Here is a 20838-nt window from a genome sequence, read left to right as displayed (position 1 = left end):
CCTGGAACGTAATCAGAATTAATGTGTCTGAACAATAAAGAATTGACAACCTACAGGAACAGTAACTTTTATTTTACTGATTACTATCACATTGTGAGCAGTTATTGTTTTGATATTTTATAAAAAAAATGTGACTGATCCCCCCATCATGTTGGCAAAATAATACTATTTCTCCTTATTTAGCATACTTTTCTGTAGGGAGTGTCCTGTGCATGTAGTACAACAGCAGAATTTGTTGTTTTCCTATCAGTATCTTCATCCTCTAAAATAAACTGGCAAATCAGCTCACAGTATGACTGTTTTGTTGTTCCTTATTGCTGGATGCCATTAAAACCTTCCTGTGTTGAGTTTCCGAACTTTCTGATTTAAAAAATAAAATGCACTGAGAAATTAGAGGAGGTCTTTTGGAGTTTTATATCTTTGAAAAATAAGTTGTGGTACCATGATGGAATGAATGCACAAATTGAACTCTTCAACTCATGCACTGTTAAACAGCAGCTGATTGCTTGTAACTTTTGGAAAAGTACTACTATGTTTTTCAGCATTTGCAACATTGACTATGCCTAAAATGGCCTGCAAGGGCAGCTAGCCTAGTATCTAGCTATGAACCTATAAAGATCAACTTATGAGTAACTTAGTATACTTTTATGATCAAATAACAATGACCATGGGTATGGGTTTGTCTCCAGGAATGATCTTTTTGGACCTTGCCAAAGCCATTCACTATCCGCTATTCCATTCACAAATACTGACTTGAATCTAACATTAATTGTTATAGTGTTGGATGAATCGTGACTTTGTTAACTGACAGACAGCATTGTGTTAAGATATGTAAGGATTATTCAGAGTTTCTGCCTGTAACATTTGCTGTTCACCAAGGATTGTTTCTTGGCCGAATAATGTTTAATCTTGTTTTTTTTTTTTATTTTTTTATTTTTTTTTTAGTATTCCAAGCAACACCAACTTTTGGGTCCAAAATACACTGATGATTGTAAAATTGATTTTATAACACAAAATAACTCTGATTCCAATTATCTTAATCTGTATTTTTGTCTGATTTGTAAGTGGGTACAGGACAATGGACTGAACTTTAATCTGGATAAGTGCAAAATTATGTATTTCTCAAATAAAATTCAAAAAGTTCCTATCTCACAGGGTTATTACTAGAAAAGGCTAAGTAATATAAAGATCTTGGCATCACTATTGCATCTCATTTATCTTTTAACCATTATGTCAGAGCTACCAGTACTAAAACAATTAAATATATGGGTTATTTGCTATGAATCTTTCAACTAAAGATGAGAAATGTTTGGTTATCATGTATATAACTTATATCAGTCACATTATTAAGTATAATGACATATCTTGCAGTTGCACTATAACTCAATTAAAAGTTTTAGAAGATGCCCAGAGGAAATATACTCTATCATTAAGTCACTTAGACTACGGGATAAGTGTAAGTATTTAAAACCATTTTATTTCTGCTACAGGCACATTCAGGTTAAAGTGATAATGGCATATAACAAATTTACTGGCCCCATTTTACAGCTAATGTACAACAACAAAGCATTTAACTTTCCAAAATCCTTTCGACACTATAATATGAAATCTGTGTCCAAAGTAGGAAGATGTAGTACTAGGAATTAATATGTTACAGTCAAAAATACCAAACTGTGGAATAAAATCCCCATTTGGATAAGGAGGCTCCAAACTCTGGAGACTTTTAAATCCAACTTAGACACCTGGGCCAGTGACAAATCTGTTTAAGCATTTCTTGAGGAATCTGTGTTACTTGACAGCTGTGAGACCCGAATGCTGTGGTCAAACTTATAAACTAATAAGTTCCAGCAAATCTCAAAAATAAATTTATCTAAAATTAGTATAAATTCCAAGTATTCCAGTATGGAAAAAACACCATAGAAAACAATTTCCAAACATATCTGCAGTGCATAATGGAAGGGTATAGTCTTTCCTTTCAGAATATGATTTTCCAGTGAAGCAAGAGTGCAGAAATCAATCTTTTCTGTCCGTTTAGCATCCATTTTGGTTGGAATCCTGTTAATAATGATTTTTTTGTTATCTGGTGATGCTATTTTTCTAAATGATTTTAAAATCCCATCTGTGACATACTAATACTGCAAACCTCATCAAAAGCTTAAGGGTACGTTACAGAATATTTTATAACAAAATAATTTCATGTTGAAGGGATTGTCATTAGTATAGATATCTTATAAGTGTTAACAAATGTGTCTTGAATTAAACTCAGTTCAACTAAAAGCATGTGCATCTCTGGAGCAACTAGTTTAGTTAAGGCACTGCAGTAAAAATTCAGAATTTAAATATAAAAATAAAAAAAAAAACTAAATGCTTCTCAGTTATGGCACTACCAGAAGGAAAAAAAGAAAAACACTGTGCTTTGTATGGAAATCCAAGACATGGGAGGATATATAAACCCATACAGACTTAGTCAAATATTCTGTTTTTGCAACACAGAAGCACAAAATTAGCTCAAGAATGAAACTTTATTATATACATTAAATGACCTCTTAAAACAAAAGTAAAAAAAAAAGCAACTTCCACCTAGAATTGTGGTAGTAAATTATTTTAAATGTTGACAAAAATACCTGTTTTTTTCACCTCTTAAAACTAGAAATCTACATACACATGGAGCTACGTTTTATGTCTATTTGTAAACACCTTCCACTCAAGGTCAAACTACAGCAAGGAGTATATTGCACTACAGAGAAAATGTTTGAAGAATAAAATTAATTAATTGAATTTGGTTTCTGCAAAACATAAAGTTATTCTTAAGGAATTACACTAATTTTTGATACCCTACAGGAGGATAAAACTAAACTGAATCTCTTAGTCAAGCTTAATAACATGTTACAGCATGGAATAACAAATTATATTCTTCTTTCTCCTTTAGGTTTCTTAGTCTAAGTGTTCAGATGTTAACCTGTCTTCTGATTGAGCCCTTGTACATCGAATCGCAGATCAGTGAACATATGATGTTGAATGCCCTTCTCTATGACCATCCAAGATATCCGCTACAGAACATCATGTAAGCATATATACAGTGTGAAACGCACTGCCTGACCACCAACTAGAAACAAAACTGTAATTAAATAATTACATAAATAAATGTCCCAAGCAGCATAAAATCAAAGTACAGAATTTGGTAAACATAAAGCACAAAGGCAAAGTCAAGCCTAAAGTTACAGCAAAAGTGCAGTGCCAGAACTGCAATTGTGCTATCAAATGGATCACAGCTCCATTTATTCACAAAAATGAAAAAAAAATGTAGATCTTTACAGGATCCAAGCTCCTGACACGGGTTTCTAAAGTCTGCTATGGGACTCACTACGTCAGTGAGCAGCACTCTAGTAGCAGCTGTGAATGGCTTACTTAGTCTGCAAGTGTGGAGCCTCCTTGGTGCCGCATTGCTGTCTTATACTAGGTTACTGTCAATGATCTGCTGCCAATATCTTGGATGGTCATGGAGGAGGAAGCTTGGCATCAGATGTTCACTGATCTGCTGCTCGATGTAGTGGGACTCATTCAGAAGTTAGGAAGCTTGTTCTAACACACATTATTCAGGATGTGTGTGACTCTTTTGGCTTATCCCGGTTAGGGGTCGCCACAGTGGAATTCCGGTCCGCTAATGTTTGGTAGTGGATTTTTACGTGCCGAGTTACCAGCCCTGATGCACAACCTTCAACGAAGGCATGCTCATTCATGCATGCCGCCACACAGAAGACGCTCTAGCTGAGAATCGAACGGGACAACGTCTTGCTGTGAAGCGACAACGCTACCTCAGCACCACATTATTCAGGATAATCGTCTGAATTATTCGGATTTTTTTTTTATTATTGCATTTTAGATAAGACAGTTACTTTTATTTCTTTTTTGTGGTTTTAGTTTATTATTTTTATAAACATGAGTGATAAAATGATTTTACAGATTTTATAACACTATGGATTCTTAGCATTTGCTGTTTGGAGTGGTTAGTCTATTTTGTATTGCATTTATTTTATGCTAGTTTGACATATAGTAAGCACCAGCTTACATTCATTACTTTAAGTCCTAAAGGAATTCAGAGATACTTCCTATAATATTAATACATTCAGCAGTCCTACAAAAAAAAAAATAAAAAAGAAATAATGCTTACAGAAACATGATTTGTGGGTACATGAAATAATATGCATGTTTTTAGGATATTTAATATAACCCTAGAAAAGCAAAACTTTGAGAATTACAATTACATCATCAAACAATTCAGGTGTTTAACTTCTTGAAAATACTAAAGCTATACAGTAAATATGTTTTTAAAAACAAAAATACAATAATTTATGGACTGTCAGTCTACCCTTCCTTAGTGGGTACCTCATTGTTGTATAACATTCACCCTGCACCACCTGTAGTAGAATATTTTCTTTCAGTACTTGTAGGAGACTTTGATCCATCATTTTTCCTAAAAGATATATTGAACATTCCAAATTCAGATAGGATTTGTTTTTAATAAGAATAAATTAAAATAATTTTTCCCACACAAATTCAGTGAATCCTGTTTTCAAATAATCATGAATTAATTGTTTTTCATGTTTTAATAATAATATTTTTCTTAATTAGTAATATATTACAGCATCACTGGGTACATTTATTAATAAAAAACATTCATTGATTTAGACCTGTATTATGACATTGCTCTTATTCTGCTAAGTCTAAATAGTAATAATAATGCATCAGTCTCTGCAGGAACACATAAATCTGATATGAATATTTTTTCTTATCGGGTATATAATAATCAAATAATTCAATTAGCTAACAGCCATGGGGCTGGATTGCATAAAGTTTGTGTAAGCTATATAATGACAGGGCAGCATGCTGAAAGAAGACTTCAGCTTATCAGTTGTGGATGTGATTTCAGAAAACATGCCGAAAGCACTCCCAAGTACTTTGCTGTTCAGCAAAGGATAATTATGGATTCTATGCATGCCCATCTGATTCCAAAGCACATTGGGCATACCTAACACAACTTAAGTGTGACAAGCTGCAACACTGACTCTATTTACAAAATCCTTGCTGTATGCTATATGGCCCACAAGGAATGGAAGCTACTTCTACGGATTCTGCAGCATTCCATAACGATATTGAAAAAAGCAAACCAAACAAAATGTAACCAGTAGTTAATAAACTGCAACAGGCTGCATTGATTCAAACCATAAATGAAGTTGTGGCTGTGCACCCTAGAAGACAGCCAGCAAGAGCCAGAGCAAGGCTGCAACTAAACTAGTTGTCAGACCAGCAAATAATCAACAGATACCAGCTAGACAGGCAACTGGTGCAAGCTGTCTGCAACATGTGTGCCTCACACATGTTGCAAGCTGTCTGCAACATGTGTGCCTCACACATGTCTGTGTATATGCTGTGAGAAAACCTCATCACACTGGAAACCAAAGTGTGTCTCAGGTTGGGAGTTCTTGCATTTGGAATATTCAATTGACACATGGGGGATGCTGTGGGAATGTCACAAACAGCTGCCAGCCATATCCTGGCAAAATTCCTGGCCACAATGTGCAGCAATGTGGGTGTGTACATCCACTTTCATCCACCCACATAGAGTGGAGAACTGTAATGCACCAGTTTTACAGTATTGCAAACTTCCCCCATTACTCAGTTCAATAGATTGCATGCACACATACCTATAAAGACACCAGTACATCCTGAAACAGACCAATACATAAACATAAAGGGCTAGCCATCCATCAACTGCCAGGTCATGTGTATATCAGATGGTAGCATAACAAACATCAACTGACACAGGTATGCATACAGAGTCAGAGTGTTGTATCAGTGTATGCAACACAATAAGCGACACACATCAGTGCAACACATTCATATTTCTCCACTATAAGAAGTTACAAACAGGTTAGTAATGCAGGATATAATGCAGAACTGTTAATATCAGAAGCAAAATATATCACTGTGAGCCGCATATGTCACCATAAAAAGCATGCATTCCTGTGCAGTGCAAAAGTCTATGTTAATATTGGCTGTGGCAAATATTAATGTGACATATAAAAAGTAACACCAATCTCTGCATGTATAACAGTCGTAAAATCAATATAATTTGTGATATCTGTAGAAGTTGCCTATGGGATTCAAACTCCTTACACTACATGTCTGTTGAATGGAAGTGCAAATAAAACAGTACCATGCTAGAGGAGTCTGCATGCATGTCATATTATATACTACTCAAACTGTCATTTAACCAACTTACAGAAAGTGTCAGAAAACCTTAGTATCTGTAAACAGGCCACTGAGAGTAAGGATTCTTTTTATATTAAGACAGTAGTTGTAAGATTTGTGTTAAGAACCATCAATGAAGAAATATCTGTAACAGCAAAAGGGCATAGTACAGACAGATACTGAAACAGTAGGTTTCCGTATATACACCACAGAGTGTATGGAGTTACCTGCAAGATATACAGATGATCTGTTAATATGTCTTTATGTACTGTTCACTTTTGCCATGGGTGGCCTAATGGTTAAGGTGTTTTCCTTAGAAACACAAGGTACATGGTTTGAATCTCACAGGGGATAATTGGCTCAGCTTAAAATGGCTCACAAGGGTAGTTAGCCTAGTACTAATGTATGTATGTAAATCTGCCTGTACAATTGCATATGGGAATTAATTGCAGATGGCAACACATGTGCATGAAGGTAAATTAGACTGAGTTACAAACATTTGTCTTAAATCATGCATTTTCAATAAGAACAGCTGTAAACAGGTACATTTGAGAATGGCTAATGTTAACAGATGTAATATTCTCCAAAACAGAAATGCTAGCAGGTGGCAATTTACCTTATCAGCTACCTATTACTCGGGTATCACTGAAGGTGAGAGCACCTAATGTGTACTCATCTTTAAGCACCATTTGCACCATACATAATTAATTAGATTCATTAAAATTCCAGGTTTTGGAATCCCGTTTGTGCACCTCCACATAACTACTAAAAATTCAGTGCCTTAACCAATAGCTTTGACATAACGGGCAAGTGCTCCACAAAAGTACCTGATAGTTATTGATAAACATTACCATGTGTAGCATGTGCCTGTTGTCTTCCAATGATCTGATAACATTACATAAGCTCCACTTTTAAATACTGATTCTGATACATTTACATATCAGGCCATTGCTGCCTGTGAACTGGGTAGGACCTTAGTGAACATTTCTCCATTTATACTACTTTTTCCATCGGATTATTGAGATGGCTACTTCCAGTAGGCTACCACACAGATGCTGACTGTCTATGCTGGTGTGGAGCATTGCATGAGAGCCAGACCAAGAAAATTCACAATGATCAACACCTGGAAATGGATTGTGAGGGAGCACCAGTGGTGTACGGGGATCTACCTGCCTGGAGTGCAGGTTCACCACTGATATGATGACCTGCACTGGAGTGACACAGAAGACCTTTGTTGTATGGTTGCCAAGGTCTGGAGACAGCCAGTGGATTCGTACAGTAAGTATCACAATCCTACGTATAGCTGAGCATTTCTAACATTAGAGGTATATCTATGTCACAAATATATCAGGCACATGGCTTTTATAACCATTAAGCTGCTCTACTGACAATTAGCTCACCTGGATCATAGGATCATAGGATCATAGGAAGTTACTAGGCTATTGGCTCTGAGGCCCTTATAAGCCTAGCCAAGAATTTAGCTTATGCATAGACAAATCAGCACCCGATGCCCCTGTCCAGCAGGAACACGGGTGGAATCCCAGGGATGTAGTTTCTATTTCCCATCCAGTTATCCAGATTGCGCTTAAAAAGGGATAAATAGGTACTCTGCTTGTTGTGGAGAGTGAGTCTATTACATAGATGGGAGAGTCTCTGGGACATAAATCTGTCCCGCCAGCAAGTCCTACTGATGTCACAGACCAGGTTGAGGCTGCATGTGTGAGTTATTCAAGTGGAGCTTGACTTGCAGATATGCAGCAGTCCTATCAAGGCGGGGTCCAAGATCGCCTTGTATGCCAGACAGAGGTCACCTCTGAGGAGTCTATATGAAACAGAGTAGAGGGATAGGGCTTTTAGCCTATCTGTGTATGGTAGATTTTTGAGGCCCTGGATTCTCCTGATGAGGAACTTCTGTGGTCTCCTCAGCTGCTACATGTGTTTTGCGAGGTACATGCTGAATAGGGCGTTGTACTCAATAATGGGCCTTATAAGGGAAGAATGCAGGGATGTTATGACTTCCTTGTCCCTGTATGAGATACCCTTACTTATGAGGTGGGCCATGTAGAAAGCTTTCAGTACAATGGAAGCAACATGGTGGTCAAAAGTCAGGCTGCTATTAATCTGGGTGCCCAAATCCCTCACGACTGACTGGGTGCTTAAAACATTGTTATTAATGTGATAATTTGTGGGGACATCTCTCTCCCCAAAGGGGATGATGATGATGCATTTTTTTTTGTATTCAGCTTGAGACCATGTTTCTGGCACCAGGCATTTGTTTGTGTGATGCCCTCTTGGAAGATGTTGAAGTCACTAGGGGAATTGATGACAGCTCCCAACTTGCAGTCATCTGCAATCTTGGTCAGCCATACTCCACTCGTTTTGGCCTGTACCTCAGTAAAGTATATCCCAAATAACAGAGGCCCCAAGACTGAACCCTTGGGTATGCCACTTGATATGGGTGCACTGCTTGAGGTGGCTTCCCCTATTTTGACTAGATGGTTTTATCAGTGAGCCAGTTGGCTACCCATCTGGTAACATATGGATTGATCCAACCAAGAAAAAAAGACTCACTGAAACGTTCTACACTTTTAATTAGAACAACAAAATGTCTTCAACGAAAATAACAGTAGCAACGCTTCCGGGTTTCCCCTTCCTCAGTGCTCATACAAATCAATTAAAAAACTCCATTTAAATTACTAAAAGACATAAAACATGTGACACAGCCAGCCAATAAAAGAACACATACATAGAAGTCTTTACTAAAATATTTAATGTAGCTTCTGTTGCTTCTTACATAATACTGGTTTTAAACTCACTGCACTATTTATGCCAGGATACACATCTGCTTATAACCTTATAATCCATGAATATTCAATGTTTTCAAGAATATTATTCATATCGCCCCCCCCCAATATTTTTATTAGTTACCCTAATAACTCTAAATTTAAAGGTATGAGCAATACCATTATCAGCTATATGCTTAGCCAATGCATTAGACTGAACACACCTTCCAATTTCTGTTTTATGTTCGATTATGTGATCTTTCAACCTTCTGCTACTTTTTCCTACATAAAATGAGGGGCGTTTCATGCACGTATCTACGTATACTATCTGTGATGTATACCAATTAGCATAACACTCAAATTTATGCACATATTTAGTCGGGGGATGGGTGAATTGTATGTCAGAAATAATATCTGCACAGCAACTACAATTCAAAAAGGAAAATTTCCTTGTTTAATGTGAACATTATTTTTATTTTTATTATAATTCAAATCCTTAAAACATAATCTCCATCTAAGGTTTCTCTCATTTCTATAGGCAAAATAGGGTTTCTCAGTAATAATTTGCTTCAATTCTGGCATAGATAATAATATATTCCAATTTCTTCATATAATATTCTCAACTTCCCTTGTCCTGGCATTAAAAGTTGTTATATATCTTATCATTTCTCCTTTCATTAAGATTATATGTACAAACTGTGTCACCATAAAATGGCGCTATATTATCTAATGTTTGTTCTGTAACTTCATCTACAATTTTACTGACAGTTTCCTCATCATACCCCCTTTCAGTAAATTCAGCCATCATTTCCTTCATCTGATAAGTATATGTTTGCTCATTTGTATTTAACCTGCTCAACCTACTAAATTGGCTTTTAACAATGCCCTTAAAACTATGAGGGGCATGCATACTATGTATATGTGTGTATCTATTAGCATGCACTAATTTCTTATGCACTCTAGTATGCAATTTTCCCTCATTTCTTTCTAGGTTAACATCCAGATAAGTAATATTTCTGCTAGAGTAACATAGTTTAAATCATAAAAAGTCAGTATTACCCTCTAAAAAAGTAACAAAATTCTGCAATTCTTGTTCTTTGCCTTTGCAGAAGAGAAAATCATCTACAAACCTTTTGTAAAATAACAAATTAGAGTCATAGAATGCATCTTCTTTATATATAAACTTACTTTCCCATTGGTTTAAAACAAGATTGGCATAGGTATTGGCCATAGGTGTAACCATGGCCACCCCTGATATTTGAAAATATGGTTTACCATCAAATAGGAAGATATTATTTGTGAGGATTATGTGAATAATTTCACAGATATTCCCTGCTTCTCTAGCAGACAAATCTGTATTCAGTTCAAAAACTCTCGAATGGTCTCTATTCCATACTCATTTGGAATGACCATAAACAAAGAGTTTATATCTAATGTTGCCAATAAAAAAAGCTGCCCCATCATATTGGTTGAACCAAACATACAATTTCTTTAAAAAAATCACCTGAGTCTTTTATATAACTCTTACATTAATGCAAGTACTTACTTAGTGTTTCCTATACTGCGGTGGTGGTGCTGCGATAGAGTTGTCGCCTCACAGTAAGACATTGTCCGGCTCGATTCTCAGATAGAGCATCTTCTGTGTGGAGGCATGCATGAATGGGTGTACCTTCGTTGAAGGTTGTGCGTCACGGCTGGCAACTCAGCATGTAAAAATCTACTGCCAATCATTAGCGGACCGGAGTTCCGCTGTGGCGACCCCTAACCGGGAGAAAGCCGAAAGACACAACAACTTACTTAGTATTTCCTGTATATACAAAGGAGTTGAGCCCTGGAGCACTTTTAGTTATTCTTATTTGTTTTATTTATGTGCTTTTTTCAAACTTTTTTTGTTATTTGTTTTTATTTAAGTTTTGAGAATAACCCTGATCTGGTTATTAAGCAAGCAGATAACGGAGGGGCTACTGTATTGTTTAATAGAAGTTACTATATGCGACTGATGCAAGAATTTTTAATGGATGAAAAGACATTTAAATTGATAGATTTTGACAATGTTAGGAAATGCATTTCAAATGTAAAAATGATGATATATGATCTACAGCTGCAAAATGATATTACATTAGAACAATTTAATGATTTCACTAAAATACATAAATCTCTTGCCCCCCCCCCCCTGAGGGCGATTGTCTCAGGGAGGGGTTGGATTACAGAACCTTTGTCTTTGTATATAGAAGAACTGCAAGAAGAATTGCAGAATTTTGTTACTTTTTTAGAGGGTAATACTACTTTTTATGATTTAAACTATGTTACTCTAGCAGAAATATTACTTATCTGGATGTTAACCTAGAAAGAAATGAGGGAAAATTGCATACTAGAGTGCATAAGAAATTAGTGCATGCTAATAGATACACACATATACATAGTATGCATGCCACTCATAGTTTTAAGGGCATTGTTAAAAGCCAATTTAGTAGAGTGAACAGGTTAAATACGAATGAACAAGCATATACTTATCAGATGAAGGAAATGATGGCTGAATTTACTGAAAGGGGGTATGATGAGGAAACTGTCAGTAAAATTGCAGATGAAGTTACAGAACAAAGATTAGATAATATGGTGCCATTTTATGGTGATACAGTTTGTAAAGATAACCCTAATGAAAGGAGAAATTATAAGATGATATGTAACAACTTTTAATGCCAGGACAAGAGAAGTGGAGAATATTATACGAAAAAATTGGTATATATTATTATCTATGTCAGAATTGAAGCAAATTATTACTGAGAAACCTTATTTTGCCTATAGAAATGAGAGAAACCTTAGATGGAGATTACGTTTTAAAGATTTGAATTATAATAAAAATAAAAATAATGTTCACATTAAACAAGGAACGTTTTCCTTTTTTGAATTGTAGTTGTTGTGCAGATATTATTACTGACATGCAATTCACCCATCTCCTGACTAAATATGTGCATAAATTTGAGTGTTACGCTAATTCTAATACATCATAGATAGTAGACTTAGCTACATGCATGAAATGCCCCTCATTTTATGTAGGAAAAAGTAGCAAAAGGTTGAAAGATCACATAATTGAACATAAATCAGAAATTAGAAGGGGTGTTCAGTCTAATGCATTGGCTAAGCATATAGCTGATAATGGTATTGCGCATACCTTTAAATTTAGAGTTATTAGGATACCTAATAAAAATATCAGGGGGGGGGCGATATGAATAATATTCTTGAAAACATTGAATATTCATGGATTATAAGGTTACAAGCAGATGTGTATCCTGGCATAAATAGTGCAGTGAGTTTAAAACCAGTATTATGTAAGAAGCAACAGAAGCTGCATTAAATATTTTAGTAATGATTTCTATGTATGTGTTCTTTTATTGGCTGGCTGTGTCACATGTTTTATGTCTTTTAGTAATTTAAATGGAGTTTTTTAATTGATTTGTATGAGCAGTGAGGAAGGGGAAACCCAAAAGCTTTGCTACTGTTATTTTCGTTGAAGACACTTTGTTGTTTTAATTACAAGTGTAGAACATTTCTGTAGTTCTTTTTTTCTTGGTTGGATTTGTTTTAATGAACACAGTTAACTGCAGTGGACTCATTTTTATTATTATTAACAAATGGATTGATGCCTAGTTGAGAAAGATTATCTATTATGCCTGAGTGGGGAATAGTGTCAAAGGCTTTGGCCTGATCCCTTGTTATAAGGAGAAGGGGGCAGGTACAGGTCAAGGTAGGCAGTGTGCACTGTTTTCCCCTCATCCATGGCTTTGGTGACTGTCTCAAAAAAGTCAACCAAATTTAACAGACATGTCGTCCCCTTGAGGAAGCCAAACTGTGTGGGATTGAGTGTTTGAGGTTGCTAATGTCCTTGTTAATGAGAGCCATGATAATCTGTTCCATGGCCTTGCAAATCAGGCTAGTTAGGCTGATGGGTCTATAATTTCCTGGATCAGTGGGCGCTCCACCTTTGTGTAAAGGGATGACAGTGGCTGTCCTCCACTCAGCTGGGACAAAACCGACACTCAGGCTTTGGTTGAATTGGACGCCTAATGGTGCTGCAAGTTCCTGCCTGAGTTCATGTAGGATGCAGCCTGGGATGTTATCAGGTCCCATGGAGGCTGTACTTTTTGCCTTTGAGAGAGCAGCGATGACCTGATCCCTAGATATAAGGGGAAGGGGGCAGGTACTGGGAATGTCCTGATTTACTGATGGGGGGACAGAGGGGTGAAATTTTCGCTGAATCTGTCAGCCGTCAAGTTTGCTATATCTATGGCATTTGTATATATGGTGTCCTTGAACACCAGTTCTGAACAGATCTGGGTGCTACCTTTGAGATTACAGACAGATGTGAACAAGGCCTTATGATTGTCTCTAGTAGATGTGGCCAATTTGGACTCAAAGTTTGTTTTGGAGGATTTCACTAGTGCTCTTATTTGCTTGTTTAGGCTAAGGAGAGACTGCTTCCAACTGGATAATTAAGAAAACATAGTGGCTGCTCTCCATATCAGTATGGGTTCTATTCCCATGCTGTAAATGTATTTAATAATGTTTTTAATATACATAATTAGGATGTATATCTGTTTTCCAACATATAGCAACATCATTTCACACATCAATTGTGCTTGCGTATCACTAATGCCTAAAGTGCCCAGGCCACTGATGACTTTGCATTTCATAGTTATCCATTATAGTACAACAGTGTCACCTACTCTAGTTGTATATGTCTGAATAGTAACTCATAAATACCTTTTACCTCATTCTTCTTAATAAAGTGAACATTCTTACTGCAGTCCTATTTGTTTAAGCCAAGAGGAATGGCTGTCTGACTGCTTACACGCTTTCATTTATGTGTTTACAGCTGGTATATCTTTAAATTATAATGGCCGATAAGTGTCAGAAGTTTCTGTATTCATCCAATATCTACAGGAATATGAATTAACACAAACACTTTAATTAACTAATGAATTTAATTAATGAATTAACAAAAACTTTGTTAAAAAGAAGCATGTGCTGCCTGTTAGCTTTGCGTGTAAGGAAACATCCAGCAATACTATATTTTGGCATGCTGTGGGTTCAACTCCAAATAGGGGAAGATATCATTAAGTTGTTATCTTGGCTTATTTCAAACATACTCGAATATTCTTCTCTACACAACTGCTTCTTGATTGCAACATTTATTTTGTGCATGGTTTTGAATAACTGTATAATCTGTAATGGTCTGTTAACAGCAGCTCTCTAAGTCCAGGTTTAGTGAAGCTTGCTACTGACTGTTATACATCTGACAAAAATTTTGTGCAATATGATATTATTTTCAAAAGTTCTATCAAGTATTGTTTTGTCATCCATTATTAAAATCACTTCAAAAATCACCTCATCCTTATCTTCTGAGGGAGTCAGATGGTCATATTTACAGCTGAAATGCAGAACAAATACATTGATGTATGCATTTGCTTTGTGATGTGTAGTTTGCCAAGGAATATCTTTAAATGTAGTCCTCCAACATACTTTAATGTATCCCTGATGTACATCACCTTTTATGTGTGTGTCAAAAGAAGCTCTGTGATACACGACACTGTCCCAAGGTTTTCCATTGCTGTTAATGGTTGTGATCACATTGTTGACATGAATTCATTCTTGTTAAATATTTACTTATGTGCTCAGCAGGTATTCGTTTTCTTTTGAAATCCTAAGCCATGATCCATATTAGTCGTCCATTCCTCATCCAGGTGATATCATAACCCCAAGTGTTTTCACTGTATTCTCAACACATATACTGCTGCTCAAGATGGATTAGCTAGAAAGGTATATGTCAAGATTAGAGTTTGGATGTACATTAGAGCTGCAGCTTTGAATCTCATGTCCTCCAATCTGTGTTCACAGATGTAAAAGCCTGTGTGTAACATTTGTAGATGTTGATTATCTGATGTTCTTCAGAAGTAAATTTGATAGAACCTGATATGTGCAATGTATATCTGTTTTTATTTGAGGACTACATCATTCATAGTTGCTCTTTTCTTTTTCCAAGTGATGAAGACTGGAGCCAGAGTTAATCCCTGTGCATCAAGTGGATGCACAGGCTTGAGGAGCAGTAGAGACAGTGAGGTATGTTGCTTACTTTTCCTGTTTTGTTAAATGAAATGCATCTTATCCTTTTTATAGGTCTGAATTTTTCACATTACCATGTATATTGCTTAGAATGGCTGAACACCCATCATGCATCAGTAAGGTAAGTCCAATAATCACAATATACCTGTGCTTAACTGTCTGATTCAATCCAAATATGTAATTTTTTCTGCTGATAGTTTTTGAAATGTAGGCCACAACCTAAATGACAGTCGGGTTTGTCTATCTGTCATATATATATATGTTGAGATGAATGCTTTGTATACAGTTTTGTAGTGCTTTGACTGCTGCTTATAATGCAGGGTTTGGAACACTTGTATGTTTGGACGTGTTTCCCATTGCCAGATCTGTTACTCATAGCCTGCCTATTCACAGACTGAATGGGTGTTTGTTGTGTCAGTGTTCTCACTGTTGTTTACAGACAGTGGCATGCTTTCAGTTCAGCATTGGTGTTGCATCTGTCTACAACACATTGGGTATTTTTTGCTGCAACACACTTGTATCCTAGGTTTGCTGACACTTGTGCAGATAGACATTCCTTTGCAACATTTCAACATCATGATGCCCTTTAGTTCAATATTGGTACTGCATCTGTCTACAACACCTTGGGTGTTTTTGTTACAAGACACTTGTATCCTAGGTTTGCTGACACTTGTGCAGATAGGCATTTCTTTGCAGCAGTTCATAATCAGCAAGCATCATCAGGAAGTTTGCATTTTGCAGGCTACTGATTGCTACTAATTGTAGTTATGTCATGCATACAGCTGTGCACCTACAATACTATTAGTACAACATGTAGTAAATTTTCATGTGTCATAGACTGTGATAATTGAATATTATAAGTATTTGTTACTGCTGTATTAATTACAATGATCTGGGTTCAGCCAATTACCATGCTGCCTGGCTCAGAAGTTTGTCATATGGTTGCCTACTTTTCACAGTATTGTCATTTCAAAAAAGTCTTCATTTTAACAATGACACTTGGTGGCTGTTCATATGACTCATTACATGCTGAAACTACAACTTACATTTACACACAGACATATCTGCTCAGAGAAGACATGCAAGAGAAAAAGAAGGGGAATAATTAGTTACATGCTGACAGACACACAGATGAATACTTTACTGAAGCAGACAATATTATTAAACAGTGCAGGTCCCGATAATAATGTTATCTTGACATTTACAAGCTTTTATTTTGTCAAATTTCAGTCATGTTAATGTGGCATGAGGCAGTGTGGGACAGGATTCCATTCAAATGTCAGGATATGTTACGTGTGCTTGCTTTGCATATGCTTGCCATGCTTCATGCTGGCTAATATTCAAATGTTCCAGTGATGTCATGATTTCCACTGGCAAGCTGTGTTATGCATACCACTGCATGGTCTTAATTGAACTGCTCACAATGGAGATGGATATATTCTCCCTGACATGTTGTATTATCAGAAATGTCCATAACTATAGATAAAGTGACATAGAGAAAGTGTTGTGTGCATGAGAAGCTACTCACTAGCAGCAACTGTGCTGCTTGCTAATGTTTGCACCATTACAAATTGAACTGTATTTTAAATAAGAACGTTGATGCATGCTACTATACCTTCAGTCTCATATTTGTATTTGCAGAACTCACAATTGGATGGGATATTAAGTATATTAGGCTTTACTGGAAAGGCTCACCCAGAGTCTGCTAGTTTGCTGTGAGGGAAAGGTTAGTTTGCTTTTTATTTGTTGTAGCTTGTATTACTTTATTGCCCTTTTCTATTTTGTATACTGTGATTTGCTTTCTTTACACTGCGTTTTACTTGTATTCTGTTTTTAACTGCATATTAAAACTTGAAAAGAGACCATAGCACTGTCTCTTGTGAGTCAGGTCAATTAAGGAGTCACACATAAGTTAGAAGAAGTCAGTTAAGGTTAATCATCTGTGAAATGAGGGGGTGGAGCTAGGAGCCAAACCTTCTATTTAAGGGGTAAAATAAGACATTTCAGAGCTTTACTGGAAAGGCTCACCCAGACTCTGCTATAGTTTGCTGTGAGGGAATGGTTAGTTTGCTTTTTATTTGTTGTATTTTGTATTACTTTATTGCCCTTTTCTATTTTGTATACTGTGATTTGTTTTCTTTACACTGTGTTTTACTTGTATTCTGCTTTTAACTGCATATTAAAACTTGAAAAGAGACCATAGCACTGTCTCTTGTGAGTCAGACAGAAATTAGGTCAATTAAGGAGTCACACATATGTTAGAAGAAGTCAGTTAAGGTTAATCATCTGTGAAATGAGGGGATGGAGCTAGGAACCAAACCTTCTATTTAAGGGGTAAAATAAAACATTTCAGAGCTTTACTGGAATAGCTCACCCAGACTCTGCTATAGTTTGCTGTGAGGGAAAGGTTAGTTTGCTTTTTATTTGTTGTATTTTGTATTCCTTCATTGCCTTTTTCTATTTTGAATACTGTGATTTGTTTTCTTTACACTGTGTTTTACTTTTATTCTGCTTTTAAGTGCATATTAAAACTTCAAAAGAGACCACAACTCTGTCTCTTGTGGGTCAGACAGAAATTAGGTCAATTAAGGAATCACACGTAAGTTAGAACAGGTCAGTTAAGGTTAATCATCTGTGAAGTGAGGGGGTGGAGCTAGGAACTAAACCTTCTATTTAAGGGGTAAAATAAAACATTTCAGAACTTTACTGGAAAGGCTCACCCAGACTCTGCTACAGTTTGCTGTGAAGGAATGGTTAATTTGCGTTTTATTTGTTGTATTTTGTATTACTTTATTGCCTTTTTCTATTTTGAATACTGTGTTTTGTTTTCTTTACACTGTGTTTTATTTGTATTTTCCTTTTAACTGCATATTAAAACTTGAAAAGAGACCACAGCTCTGTCTCTTGTGAGTCAGACAGAAATTAGGTTAATTAAGGAGTCACACATAAGTTAGAAGAGGTCAGTTAAGCTTAATTATCTGTGAACTGAGTGGGTGGAGTTAGGAACTAAACCTTCTATTTAAGGGGTAAAATAAAACATTTCAGAGCTTTACTGGAAAGGCTCACTCAGACTTTGCTACAGCTCTCTCTCTTTTGAGTCAGACAGAAATTAGAATAGGTCAATTAAGGAGTCACACATAACTTATAACAGGTCAGTTAAGGTTAATCATCTGTGAACTGTTGTGTTTTTAAACACCACTGTCTTTCCAGTTGCCTGGCATTTTTGTTAATTTGACTATATATCTCATTTCCTCTCTACTTTTACTGGCTGGTGTGAGTAAGCACAAAATTATCATTTTGTGAAATCACTCCCCTTCAACTATTTACATTTATTGACCATCCTACTATATTCCATAGTACCAGAAAACAAACATGACCACCCCTTTGAATCTATCTTGCACTTTTAAAAATAGTGGCTCTCAACTAAAACTTACATTTTTAGACAGGTAAAACTTAAAGTTACCTACTTTCACATCTATCTCATCTAGTGCACACTGCAGTGTTTAGGATAAACCATTTTTTTCATCTTACATTTAAGCATCTATTGCAAGACAAACAGTTATCGGAGAGCCCACATTCTGCCTCTCAGTAGTCATCTTGGGATTAGTGCTTTTGTTTTCTCATGGTGAGAGAAGGAGTGCAGTTACATTATTTCCTGGAGACTGCTGATCACCAGAAAGCTTAATAACTGCTTTATAGGTGACAGCTTTGAATCTGTGCTTATATTCTGATCCTGGTGACAGTAGGAGCAGAATGCACTGATTCCTGACTGTTTCTGGTTGGAGAGTGATTATCTGTGCTTAATGTACCTGATTCGTCTGGTTGCTTTTCAAGGCATCTACCAGAAAAAGGGTACAGGTCTGCAGACCCTTGCATCATCTGGGACAAGACTGTGGATCACCAAACAGGCCATGGCCTGCTTCTCTTCTTGGGATTGGTGCAACCATTTTGCTTCTGGTGAGAGAAGAATCAAAGGAGCATTTTATCCCGACAGAGTGAAGCTGTGCTGAGACCAGCATTAGTAGTAGCCAGGCAGTAGCCATTCATGTAACTCCCCTCTTTTCATCATTCTTGACAAGCTAATTCTTTATTTTTCAGTAAGTACTGCTTGATTTCTTCTAAACTTTAGAATATCTGCCTAAATACTTCAATTTTAAAATTTCAGGGTCTATGTATTAGTTTCCCCTCAAGTGTTTGGCACTGCTCTGTACAGACTCAGACACCTTGAGTGACATTTTTCCTGTAAAAGGAATGTATAAGGAAACAGCTCCAGTACTTAGTAATAATGACTATCCCTCCTGGCATGTCTAAAGGTCAGTTCCCTGTGCTTTCTGCTATTAACCTGGTGAACATGGGCAGTCTGAGGCAGTGCAGCAACTGCCTCATGTACACAGACAACTCTCTCCTCTTACCTCCCAACACTCAGACTTGTGAAACATGCACTTATATATCCAAATTGGAAGCCATGCAGTCTCAAGCCAAGACCAGAATAACTGGTGAAGAGGAGAAGGTCAATACCTGCACCGCACCATATGCAACACATAGCCCTTCAGAACACCCACTATCAGAGCTCTCACATAAAAACACAAACCACACACCCACCTTTGTGGAGGCTCTCAATAGAAATCTACCCAAACAGCAGAGACATCCAAGGCAGAAACGCTCTTGACCCCCACAACACAGCACAAACCACAAGACACATAGCTCACCTACACAGTGTGCCCCTCAACCTAAGCCCCTAAGGTAAAACAGCTTGCCCAATACACTAATCATAGGTGACTTAATAGTGAGGCACACTGATGTCCCACTCATTAGGTTGAATAAGGAGAAGGTAACAGTCAGCTGTCTATCAGGTGCCACTCCACAACAAGTGCAAGTATGACTCTGTCACTGTCCATGTGGGTGTGAATGACCTGAGACACACTTCCCTGGGCTACATCAAAAGAGACACGGAGGAGCTCTAGGATTATGTGCCCCAGGCAGGTATGACCCTATCCCTGAGCAGCATCCTACCATCACCCAGAATTATACTGCAGTACAAGCAGAAAATGATTGACTTCAACAATTGGCTAAGTTTCTGGTGTCGTTCTAAAGGGATCCAGTATCTTTCTGCTTAGGATGAAATGACTGACAGACCTCGATGCTTTGCCAGAGATGGTCTGCATCTGTCAACCCTGGGATTCCGGATACTGGCTAAGTTAGTTAATGGGGTACATTTATAAATATATGATGGGTCCAACTAAATTTTAACTATTTTCAGTTTTACAACACAAAAAAGAAGGAAGAACAAATAAAGTGAGGGATAAGGAGATGTATTAATGTTAAGTGATCAGCATAACTGCACTAGAAAATGCAAACTTCAGTTTTCAGCTAAAATATCACTTATTATTTATGAAGTTCAATAAACTTAAAACAAACATATATTCATAAAATATCCTTTTTGCCATTTAGTTTTTAACAGGAGAGAAAATACAAGACAATAAAATGCATTACTCAAGGCACCATGGTAACACTTTTGAAACACTTGTATTAAATTTTCACTAAAAGATATGTTTTCTTTCTTTACAACAACTCTCATTTAGTCTGACGTTACAAAAATTGCTCCATTACTGCCTTCCTCCTCCTGGACATCATTTTGTGTACATTGTTCCAAAATTCCATTTGTTTCTATGTGATTTGCTCC

This window comes from Protopterus annectens, chromosome 5.part1 (assembly GCF_019279795.1).
Source record: "Protopterus annectens isolate FY-2018-M chromosome 5.part1, PAN1.0, whole genome shotgun sequence".
In the NCBI taxonomy this organism is placed as follows: domain Eukaryota; kingdom Metazoa; phylum Chordata; order Ceratodontiformes; family Protopteridae; genus Protopterus; species Protopterus annectens.
This window is presented reverse-complemented; position numbering follows the sequence as displayed.